Source organism: Zosterops lateralis (genome assembly GCF_965231275.1).
Source record: "Zosterops lateralis genome assembly, chromosome: 4".
Classification (NCBI taxonomy): Eukaryota; Metazoa; Chordata; class Aves; order Passeriformes; family Zosteropidae; genus Zosterops; species Zosterops lateralis.
In genome coordinates, this window is record NC_139765.1 from 29,864,597 (window position 1) to 29,876,643 (window position 12,047).

The window sequence follows — 12,047 nt, forward strand, 5'->3', positions numbered from 1 at the left end:
GCCGTCACAACAGCGCCGCGCCGCCTGTGCCGCTGGAGCCGCCGCCCCGGGAGCTGCGCCGCGCCATGGAGCCTCTCCCGGCGCCCCGAGCCGCCGCCGCCCGCCCGCGGCGGCCCCTGCGCCCCCACTATTTAACCGGAACGCGCATTCCTGCGCCGCGCCGCTCCGCGCATGCGCCGGGCGGGGCGGGGCGGGGCGGGGGGCGGGAGGCGAAGCGCCGGGCACGGGCGGGAGCGGCCCCGGGGGCGGGCGCGGTGCGGGCCCGGGGCGGCCGCAGGGAGGGAGAGAGGGCGAGGGCCCGGCGCAGGCGCCGCTCCAGGGCCGGCGGGCGGGTGCTCGGGAGGGCTGGGGTCCGTGCCGGCAGCCCCGCCGTGGCACCGGGCCCGGCAGAGGTGTGCCCGGCGGGGCGGCTCCCCCTGCGCGGTGCTCGGGGTGTGCACATGGCTCCAGTGCCGTAGTAAGAGTGTGGCTTTGGCCGTGTAAGTTAACCCCTTTTTGATATAGCTTGTTTTTGGAAGAGGTGTTCTGTGCGGGCCGGGCTGCGGGCAGCTCATGCTGGTTTTGTTTCGTTTGTATTATGTTATTTGCGAGCTAAGGATAGACAAAAGGCCTTCCCAATGCTGCCAGGAAGAAGTCTGCGAGCTCCATACTTCTGTTATCATCTGACTGTTGTCATAAAAACACTCCAGACAAGTCATAAACCCATCCAAAAGCAAAACAAAAAAATACTACTCCTCTCAATGCCCCCGGATTGCTCTCAGCTGCCAGCCGACAGTGCGTGTGCACATGAGAGATTAGGCGGCCGTGTGTCCTCATTGCAGTGCTGTGATTGTAAAAACCTCCCATCTCAATTCTCCCGTAAACTTCCCTTCATCTGAATCTTTTTGTTGTTCAGCAGGCTCTTTTGTGCCTTGAGTGTACTTTAAGTTTCTATTCTACTTGTTTCTTGCTGTTCTAGAGCACCTATATTTTTCATCCTAAGATTATTTTCTTAACAGTTGCATTGATCTGTAACAAGTCAGACTTTTTATATGCTGTTAATGGCATGCATTGAAGGGAGTTTGGTTTGTCATCACTGATTGCTCTGGTTCTTGGTGAAATTTGGACCTTCTGCTCTTCAGAACATGAACTAAGTGCAGGGTCACACTCCAGAACCGTGACAGCTGAAGGGAGGAAAGCACAGTTGTAATGAGTTGTATTATTTTGCCAAAGTTATAATAAGCTGTAAAGTCAAACACCCAGAGATTAAGAATCTCCATATTTAATTTGCTTTTCCACATTAGTTACTTGTATAAACATAACTTTTTAAGGAGGCTTCTGCCAATTTGCCGCTTAGCAAATGGATTAGAAGATAAGATTTCTTCCTTTTCTCCTCATTCAGTGCAGATCCAGGTCTCATTTATTGCTACTTGTCACCAGTCAGGCCTCAGGCTACATATGATTTTAGCAATTTAATGGATCTCCAGCCAGGATAAATTCTTATAATTTTTTTTTTTTTTTTTTTTTTTTTTTTTTTTTTTTTTTTTTTTTTTTTTTTTTTTTATGTGAGGGAAGGAAGAACAACTAATTAGTGTCTGAATTTTTTAGTTCAAAGGTTACTAAGTTAATGTCTGAAGGCTTTGAGACTGCTGAGGATACTTATATTCTTAAATTCATTCATGATACAGGGCAGGTATAATCTGTGGTATAATCTGCTGAATTCTTACGTAGTTTAAAAGATACATCTTACATCTTTACAAACCAGGCAGATGTCATTCATCAAAAGCATAAAAAAAACCCAAAACAACAAAAAAACCCAAACAAAAACAAAAAAAAACCCCTTGTAATTTTTTTGCTTTTTAAAACAGACCAGGGTAGAGCTCATTTTCGTTTGGGTGGTTCCTTGAGCTGCTGCTTCAGGGTTTACTTTTCAAGACAAACACATTTTAAGTCTTCCATGTAGATCTTTCTGAATTAACTTTTTGTTGTTGTTTTTTTGTTTTGTTTGTTTGGGAGGCTTCACCTCTCATGGAATTGGAGGAAGTTCAAAATTAGGATTTATTCTTAATGAGAGCACTGTCCAAAGATCAGATGACCTTAGGCCAGGTTTTCCACTTCTGTACAACTCACTCCTCCCACCCCCCAAAAACAAACAAAACATTTGACTGCCAAATCAGAACACAACACACAAATCTATCTGTTGTGAAACTCATGGTTTCCTTGTCACGAATTGCAGAGGGAAGGGCTGGAAGACAGAGCTCTGTGAGATGGGCCCATCAGTGGCTGCCTGTAGTTACAGCTCCTAATCTTTTTGTTTGTTTATTCAATTTTGTTTTGTTTTTTGTTATGAGAGAGAGAAGCTGAGATTCATTGTGCTGTGAATTCATCTTAAGTGCCTAAAATTACTATTTATTTGGAAATGTGATCCTTAAACAGTCCTTGGTTTTTAGAGTCATCAGGAGGCTTGAATCTTCAAAGTTTTTGTATTTTTTTCCAATTGTTTATTTTTTCCTGTAAATCTAAGTAATATGGTCTGTGTACACACTGAGATCAGCATCAAATGTCTGAAAAAGTAATATAATCAGTGAATAATCGATATTTACAATGCTATCAGGTACTCATATTCATAATAGTTTTGTAATGATGCATTGCTTTGTATTTTCTTAAAGCAGTGCATGAATAGTGGGTATCAAATAGGATATATTGCTGGAAGGAACTCTTCAGTGTGGTACCAAAGATCTATTTTATTCAATGATGGGGTGTTTTTAATCTAGTTTTTTCTGATGCATGTCTCTGGATTTTGTGTTTTAGCTCCAGTAGTTGTGAAGAAAGTGGTGATACCTTGAGTTCAAGTGTGAACTAGAGCTGAGTGTACAACCCAGGGTGCAAAGAAGGAGGTTCAGAAACATCTACATTCAGGCAAAAATAATTTCTCACCTAGCTGTAGTTACACTTTAAAGTGAAGTCTGCTTAAATGCAAAGGAACGATTTTCTTTTCCTTGAGAAGAAAGAAACAGGTTTAAAAATTTACAGAGTAATTAGATTTTCCAGTTCCCTTGACCTACATTTATTGCTGAGATTAGAAACTGCAGTGTTCAATAACTGTGTTCTGGCAAGTTTTATGTGACTTTCTTTGCCACTCTTAGTTTATTATGGTTAATAAAAAAGAAATATTTGCTTTGGAGGTACTTTTAGTCCTCTACTTAATATTTGCTCTGGAGAGGAATGGATACCTAAGATTTTTTCTCACCTCTTCAAATAGCACATCCAATTAATTACTTTATATAGGGAGATCAGTGTCTTTAGTTATTTTTCTAAGTGATCATTTGCTCTGTCACGTTTTTATAACAGTTCTTTGTTATTCAACAGCTAAACCAGGACAAAAATCCCAAAGTTCAGGGGCGAACAGCGTCTTAAGAATGCGTCTCTCTAGTGCTGCATGGCTGGGCTTTTGGAGCAGCAGGTCCTCATTCAGCTGCGCCGTGGCCAGGTGAAAGAAAGGCTCCCTGCAGCTGCAGCCCAGTCATCCTGCCGGCAGGAGCTGCAGGAACTGCCACGTTGAGGTTGGAAAGGTTAGCCTGACAACCAGACTGGTGAGCAGCTTTCCCAAACCTAGGAAAAAAGCTTGAGCGTATTTGGATATAAGAACATCTGGTTTATGGAAAATGTAAGGATTCATTGGGTTAGTTTCTTATTTAAGTTGATTTACTCCACCAAGATACAATAGGAGGGAGTAGTGATTCTTCTGAGATTTTATATATTTGGCAGGAAAAAATTACTTTAGGTAAGCAAGCAAATGAGAACAGTGCCAAGCTAGCTTCCCTGCAGACTTAAAATATTATCTTTTTAATGATTTAGCAGTTATGAAAATGCCAGCATTAGTCTTAAAATACTTTTAAGTGCCAAAAATACGCAAGAGGCTTGCCAATTCAAACATGCACTCTCTTCTGGTAAACACTGAAGAGGAAGAATTTCGAAAAATGGAACACTTACATATTTCTAAATTGTGCTGCTACATAAAGAAGCTTTTATGAAGTAAGCCCCACATTATCTTTTCCCTTAGAGCCAGATTGTCACCTGATGGTTCTAAGCTAGACTTTGAATAGCTCACTATAATAGGAGTTGCGTTCACCATCTACAGGGCTCCTTAATTTTCAGGTGAATCTAGAACACTGCTACAGCTGCCAACATTTTTTTTCCTTCTGTTTATTGTTGTTGAACAACGTGTATGAACTGCATGCAATTATACTATTACTGTCTGCCAGTCCAGCTTTATAATCTTGACTTATCAAAAAGTATAGTTAGCACCCCTTTGATGTGTGGTAAAAGTGACCCTGCCAGTAAAGACTGGGATTAGTATCAATTTCTTATGAATGGGGATAAATAATAGTCACCATTTAATTGAAAGGGGGAAATCAATTAAATGCAATTATGTTCATTTCAATGTAGATATCTGAGCATGTTTATTTTATATATTTAGAGAACTGCCTGTTTTTTGTGCCTTTTTTTTTAATGTGTGTTCAGTGAATTATGATTGGTTTTTATTTGCTTAAAATTGAACTTTTAGCAAAATAGAAAAAGTACTACTTTACATAACTGCTTGGCATGTATTATTGGGCTTCTGTGATAAAGTTATATTGACAATACTCAACTTCATTCAAAGTACCTGAAGAAGATTTTTTAAAACTAGTACAAAATTATTTTATCTTTGTCATAGACACAGTCTAAAATCTGAAGGATTTATCCAAATTCTGTGGAATAAGTAAGGAGAAGTTTAGATCGTTAGGTATAACGATTAAGATTGTTAGGTATTTCAGATTTTCTGTGAGATTATGTAATTTTAAATTTGAGGTTAAGCTCCTAAGGCCATAAAGCTTTGTTAATTATATCTCCTGTTGTTTAGTTTTATAGTCATAAATATTCCTCCCATGAAAAGTGCATTTCACAATTGGGTCTTTAATATTTTCTCCTCAGTTATGAATTCATTGCCATAGCACTTTTTTAGTTCAAGTTGTGATTTAATTCTGGTGGTAAACTACTTTTAGTGCAAGTGGATGTAGTTTGGAGAGACTATATGACCTACTAGGCTTGTTCAGTAATGAAGTTATACCTTCCAGTGATTGCAATAAAATCCTGATTTATCTGCAAAGAAAATTAGAAGTGTGGAAGATTGTAATAGTATGGGGTTCTTTGTTGATCCTTATTCAGTTTCCTGAATAAAAAAGGGTAAAATATCTAGATTTTGAGGAGTTGGACTTCTTGGAAAGATAGAACTTCACTTATTCAAAGCTCCAAAAATATTCAAATAGTTTTGAAGGTCTGCCTGTGGTTTTTATCACTACCAGAGCAGCAGCAAGCCTGTAATAAATACCAGCTGCTCCAGTGTCCTAGTTTAATGTACAGAGGAAATCGGACCATGAGCTGAGTTTCCAAGAGATGGACACATGTTCTGTTTGGCTAAATCTCTGCAGTATATTTTTCAGCAGTGGGCTGAGGGAAAGAGTTTATAGTGGCCTTACATCAAAATCATGCAGCTCTTTCTGGCAGAACCTACTTATTAGAAGTCAGGTTAATAATAAAAGAGTAGCTGCATTATTATCAGGTGCATCAAAAATGGAAGAATAGAATGTCATTTACGCAATCTTCTTTCCTAATCTAACAAAAGTCTTCTTGGCTAGACTTGGCACTCGAGTCTCTTAGAACAGGTTATTTATTTATTATGTTTAGTTTGTTATGTTTGTGTAGCCAGGTTACTGACTGTTTGACCCTGCCTAGTTCTGATATGACGTTATATAAATCTAGCAGAAGAGTTTGTATGATGATGCACATCTTTTTCGACTGTAGAAAAACATAGTAATTTGTGGCAGAAACACTGGGGGCTTGGCCTAGCTGTGTTTTATGAGGAAATGTGCTAAATAGCAGTGGAAGCTATTTTGTGTACCTGTGAGTTGAAGAAATACTTGGGATAATTATTAAAGGCAATTCCACATAAGCAGTAAGCACTTATAAAATTTTGCTCTTATATCTGGTTGAATTTCAAAGTTAAATGGAAAAAGTTATTACTGCAAAGGTGTGGTGGCAGAGAAGGCCATAAAAAACCCCAAGTGTTCCTCTCCACTGTTTTCATCTGAAGATGTAGTACCAAAATTCTGGTTCTTGACCCATATGCATTTAGTCAGGCTTAACATTTCTTGGAGGCTACCTTTAAAAAAGAGTAGATAATAAAAACATAGAATCATTTAGGTTGAAAAATACTCCAAAATACTGATAGATCTGTACAACAGTATGGGTAGAGCAGATTTATAATAAGTAGCCCAGAAATTTTTAGTCATAGTTAGTCATTTTTATCTTTATTACATTACATTGCATTACAAAGACCCATTACAAGACTCTTAAGAATTGATTATGGGCTACTTGAAAACATCCAGACATACAAGCTGATCACTGCTCTGTTTATATGGGAATATTTGATGACTGAATGCATTACTGGCTTTGGAGCCAAATTACAGTGGGGCTTGGTATTATTGCTTTTATTTCGGTGCTTTTGTTGCAGATTGTGGTTCAGCTACTGTTACTAAATATATGCAGCAGAGCTGTTTGCAATTTAAGAGTTGAACCTCCTGGTGTTAAGAGACCAGCAGAAGGTAGCATTTAAGCTATGCCTGAGGGCTCTGCTGAGGTCAAAGACACAGATGTGTGCCTGATCTGTTTTTGCACGCAGAAAATCGTGCAAAGACAGTCTGCGGCCAAATGGAAGATTTGCATATATACATGTTGGTGGCAGTAGGAAATCACTGTGGTGGCTCTGGATTTATCATAATGGTGTCCATATTCTTGGGGTTCTGTTGCTCGACTTCTGAGCCTGTGAAATATGTTTTCTGTGTATAATAAAATGGTATTGTTATAGGGGATGGATTTAAACATGAGTATGCTATTAGAGATAGCTAGCTTCAAGTTCTTTTTCTTCCTAAAAACGTTTTACTGAAGGATTATATTTATCTTGACAGATTGCATCCAGAAAGTTTTCCAGGGCTTGTGAGACAGAATCTGTACTTGAGAAGGATCATCAGAATGGTTGGAGCATTGAGACTCAGTAAGCTCCAAATCAGGAAAAACAAGTATTGAACTTCCAGCTGTTACTCTGACAAGTGCTCTGAGCAAGTGCTTTCCTTTATTACACAATCCACATGAATTATTTAAATATTTACATTTCTTTAAATTTAAATAGTTTAAATTGCACTTTTTGATAATTATTTCTTGAAACTTGTTTATTTTAGTAAATATTTGGGGATTTTCCTCTCATACAACTAGTATGAGAGTGGTCCACTATTTGTGTGTAGGTAGTCTTGAGAGGCATTCACCAATAAAATAGTTTTTCTTAACAGTAATTTCAATTTCCCAAATTTTAGGAGGATAGAAGAAAAAATGCACTTACACAGAATAAAATCAAGTTTTCCTCCTGGAGTTTCCCCATAGTAGATCAGGCTTTAGTTACTACTTTATTATAACTACTGTTTGTTTCCAGTAGAAGCTGAGTAAATGGTTACTGAACTTTGTCCTGAGAAACAATAAATGTGGGCAATTTCAAATCAAAGACTGGGGGTGTTTGATTCTATAATTCAACTTGTCATTGAGATGTGTGTTAACAGCTTCACATCTTTCAGTGAATGAGGCTCAGATTTTACTATTGTCTAGGTAACAACTGTTAAAACATTGATGGCAGTGGTATTTACTGTAAGTCTGCTGCAAATTTATACATTTTCTATTGTTTCTGCTTGTAAAGCTGAACCGCTGTGAAGGTTGATCTGTTCATTGTTCTATTAAAGTTCTTTGTTTCCTGGGTTTGGGATGAAATCTACCTGTTTTGGATTCCTCCATAGAATAAAAATGTTTTCTATTCTGGTAATAAGTATTTCTCAGGAAGAAAAGTTTGGTTATTTTAGGATTTATCTGGTCTTCCTGTTGCTAGTATTAATAGACAATGCCTCTTCAGGTTATAGCCTTGTCTGAAGTCTGTTTTTTTTCAATATTCTGCTGTATTATTTAATTTGTTGCCCTATTAAATTAAATAACTAACACAACAAATTCCAACCTTCCATCATGCTTGTGCAAGCTTTGTAAGTTTACTGCACTGACTATATTACATAGAACTGTTAATATAATCTTAGTTGGCTTACATTATGACATTGTAGCTCTATCTTTATCATAAGATTTCCTAAAATATTGTTTTCAGCTTTATCTCAAGGCTTTCTTACATGACTGTGCCTGTGAGTTTTCAGGGATGCTGCTGAGTTCATCTCATTCTCAACAGGTCAAGTGGAGTGTAGAGTGCTTACAGTGTTTTGGCAGTGTTATGCATATTTAGAAATAAAATTTGATTTTTAAAAAGCTTCATTTTCCATTTAACATAAATTTTTATATTTCTTTTTTCTTGGATAAAGTAGTCATAAATTAGTAAAATTTCTGATTAAATTAAAAATGATTATTCTGAATGAGTACTTAATATTTTCACAAAGGGTAGATGAATAAAATGTAAAATTTCTTAAAAGATACTATATCCCCATAAGTTACATGTAAATAAATTTTACACTAAATTAAAACTCTGAAATAAGGGTTTAGGGTACACCTTAATTCTAATTTTAGTAGTAATTTTTAACATTTCTCACAGGATGGAAAAGAGTGAACTTTCTTATGTTTTTTATATTATTTCCTGAACCTTAATGTTACTATTTTTAAGAGTTTAGGTAAGGCATCTTTATATAGGAAAGAAAATTCTGGCAATAGCAATGCATTAGTAGAAGCATAAAAAATGTCACAAAGAACCTTTTCTTTTTTTTTCCTAATGATAATTATGGACCTGATTTCTGTGGTTCAGTGTTTGTCACTCTTTTCTTCTGCCTGAATAATAAACATTAATTCCAGGGAAAGACCAAAGATCCCATGGATTAAACATATCCCATGGATTGCTAGTATTAGCAGGAAGCTCAATCCACCAAGGACAGTGCTTTACTGCAGATCTTGTCAGTTTGAATTTTAAAGGAAATGAAGATATTGTGGTTGAAATTAAGTTTGAAATAGGATCTAGGATTTGACTGAGGACAAGTCTGGTTTAGATTGGTTAGAAGGCATAGGCTTCACAAGTCATCCTGATTATGGAAATGCTAAAAGATCAGTTATATTTGCAACTGCAAATTTGTTGCTGTTCAAAGTGGTGACATATCTTTTGAAATAATCTATTAGACTCAAGATACTTGCCTTGAGATGTGGCTGAAACCAGATTTTGCAATTGGATACTTGGACTTTTTGCAAATGGGTAGTGGTTTTCCCCTGATAGTAGGACCAAAAGTGCAGATAATTTCTAGAGATGCATTGTAAGTGGCACCAAGCAAAGTCCAGTAAAATAAATAAAATCTGAATACAGGAATTAAAATTCTGTAATATAAATGGCAAGCATGTGCTTTTTAGCTTTTATTGCTCTTTCCTTTTCTGTTTTTCTTTGATTACTTCAAAGATGTTTCCTTTTATCTTTTTTTTTTTCTTCCTTTTTTTTTTTTTTTTTTTTTTTTTTTTTTTTTCCCTCAGGAAGTGTTATCCTCTTTGTATCAGCTTTATGTAGTATTTATGTCTAGATGCCATATGGACTTTGTCAAAGGTCTGTAAAGTCTTCTGGGCCTTTCATGTATGTGAAAGGGACCTGAATAATTCCAGTTGTGGAATTGGTGTTATGCTGGGTAAGAGTGTTGTGAGTTTGATGTGTAGTGTTGCCCCAGTATTAGAGATCATAAAACAATTCCATCCTAGACCTCTGAAAATTACCAATAATTACGTATGGATCATATTGTGTTGACTCCAATTCCAGTTGTGGAATTGGTGTTATGCTGGGTAAGAGTGTTGTGAGTTTGATGTGTAGTGTTGCCCCAGTATTAGAGATCATAAAACAATTCCATCCTAGACCTCTGAAAATTACCAATAATTACGTATGGATCATATTGTGTTGACTCCAGTGGCATGCTTTCCTCATTGGAAATAACACGAGTAGTCCCTTTTAACTGTGAAGTAATGTCTGCTACTCAATTTGTCCTCAGTTGAACTCAATGTACAGGTCTCCTATAAAATAAAGTCGAAATTTCAAAGAATGAGCATGTAGTAGAAGTACTTTGTTATACAAATTTAAAATTGATGCTGACGCTACCCATTCTCAACAGTTTTTAAATACTGTGTGTGTGCGTTATACAGAAATGGTAGTTTATTTTAAGGTAAGAGTGGTTCTTCTACTGACTACTTTCCTGTTACAATGATTTTGATTCATTGAGAGAAACTTACTTCAGTAGATTAATTTCTAAAGGTACTGTAAAATTCGTGCTTATGTTAAGAACTGTAAACTTTTATAGATACAACCATAACTTTTCTGTCTTGGTAGATATTTGAAGACATCTTTCATGTCTATAGCTATCATGCATTTGCCACATTATGAGCTTCAACTTGATGTACCGTGTATTACCTCATTGCCTTTCTTAGTGAATGGACTTCAAATACTAAACCCAATTTTAATTGTAAAATGATATAAAGAAACTGTACTTTCCCATATTTTCTTTTTAGTGATAATTTATGAATCCAGCTTTCTTATGATGAAATAACACTATTTAAGTAGCTGGATTGATAAATTATCACTAAAAATAGTGTTATTTCATCATAAGAACACAGGAGAAACTTGTTCAATATGGGTATAATACAAACTCAGACAGGATGTTCTTTTGTGTTTGACTTTTCACGTGAATAATTGGATGGCTCTACTTCATCAGCTGCTAACTAATGTGTACTCCACATTTTCTTCCTGCAGCCACAAGAAAAGACTTCTTAACATGATAACCTTCATCATTCTTATTTTGTAACATCCACATCTAACATAACTTGAGACTTGAGCTTTATGAGTAATATATTTGTGCTGTAAAAGTTGAAGAGTACCAGAGAAGGAAGAGGGTGTGAGTGAGTGTGGGGAAAAGAATGTGCTCAGAAGAAGCACGTGTAAGGCAATGTGTGGAACCAACCTGAGTGTAGGTATAGAGGGCTGTACCAGGGAATGGGTGAGTCTTCCTGGGTATGATAAAGGGGCAATAAATTTTTATTAAGGGCAGAGAGAGACACAGCTGAATGCTTGCACTTAGATATGTAAAATACAGTACTTAAATATGTAAAAAAAAATGGTATTGGGAGAAAACATATGGAATATATACTGAGTCACCTTGCTTTTAAAAATTTCTGTGTTTCTCAGTTTCCTTCCTGCTTTTCCTTTCTTCCTTTTATGCCTGCCTATTTCTACAGTGATAAGGTTATCCTGGCAGTAAGGAAGTTGTGTGAGCTGTAACCATTTCTAGTAGAAGGACAGTTATGACTGTTCTGCTGTGTGGAAGGGCAGGTCTGCTCAAAGATTACTTCAACTTTTATTTTAGTTAATTGTAATCCAACAGACAGCAGTAACAACAACAACAACAAAACCACAAAAAAAACCCCAAAACAACAACAACAACAACAACAAAAAAAAAACAAACCCAAAAAACCAACCAAAACCAAAAAACAAACCCAAACCAAAATCCAGGAAGCTGCTAATTGATTTATATTTCCAGTATTTCATTTGCATTTTGCATACATTTCACTTATTTTAATGCTTCCATTGCTCTTCAGTCTCAGCTTCACTGAATAGCCTGAATGAGCTTGTAAAAGATGGACATTTTTTTTCCTTCTCATGGGTTCTAAGTATTCAAACGTATTCAGCGACTCTCATGAAATGTAATATTATGTCTCAGTTATTCCACTGTAGAAAAACATCCAGGATGGTATAGCCTCATATATGAAAATGCCTTTCCTGGGATGGATCATCAGAGTTAATGGTCTCCATTGCCCTTTAGGAGATCTTCCAAGACATTTAGTGGATGCTGTAAAGATGTTGCAGAGCATGAGAGGTTGCATTCTGGACAGGAAAAAGGCAGAAGTGATCAGATGGTTATTTTCTTTCTCCTGTGCCTCATTTTGGTCAGCTGTGTACCTTAGTATAAGTCTGTTATGTTAAT

General features: G+C 37.0%; 1 long non-coding RNA gene across 1 annotated transcript; it reads left to right on the forward strand.

Annotated features, from left to right (window-relative positions):
* Positions 1-78: 78 nt before the first annotated feature.
* LOC310908059 lies at positions 79-9,827 on the forward strand. The gene is made up of 3 exons (XR_014589774.1): positions 79-479; positions 2,791-2,898; positions 6,987-9,827. It is a non-coding gene; the product is annotated as an uncharacterized lncRNA (long non-coding RNA).
* Positions 9,828-12,047: the final 2,220 nt, after the last annotated feature.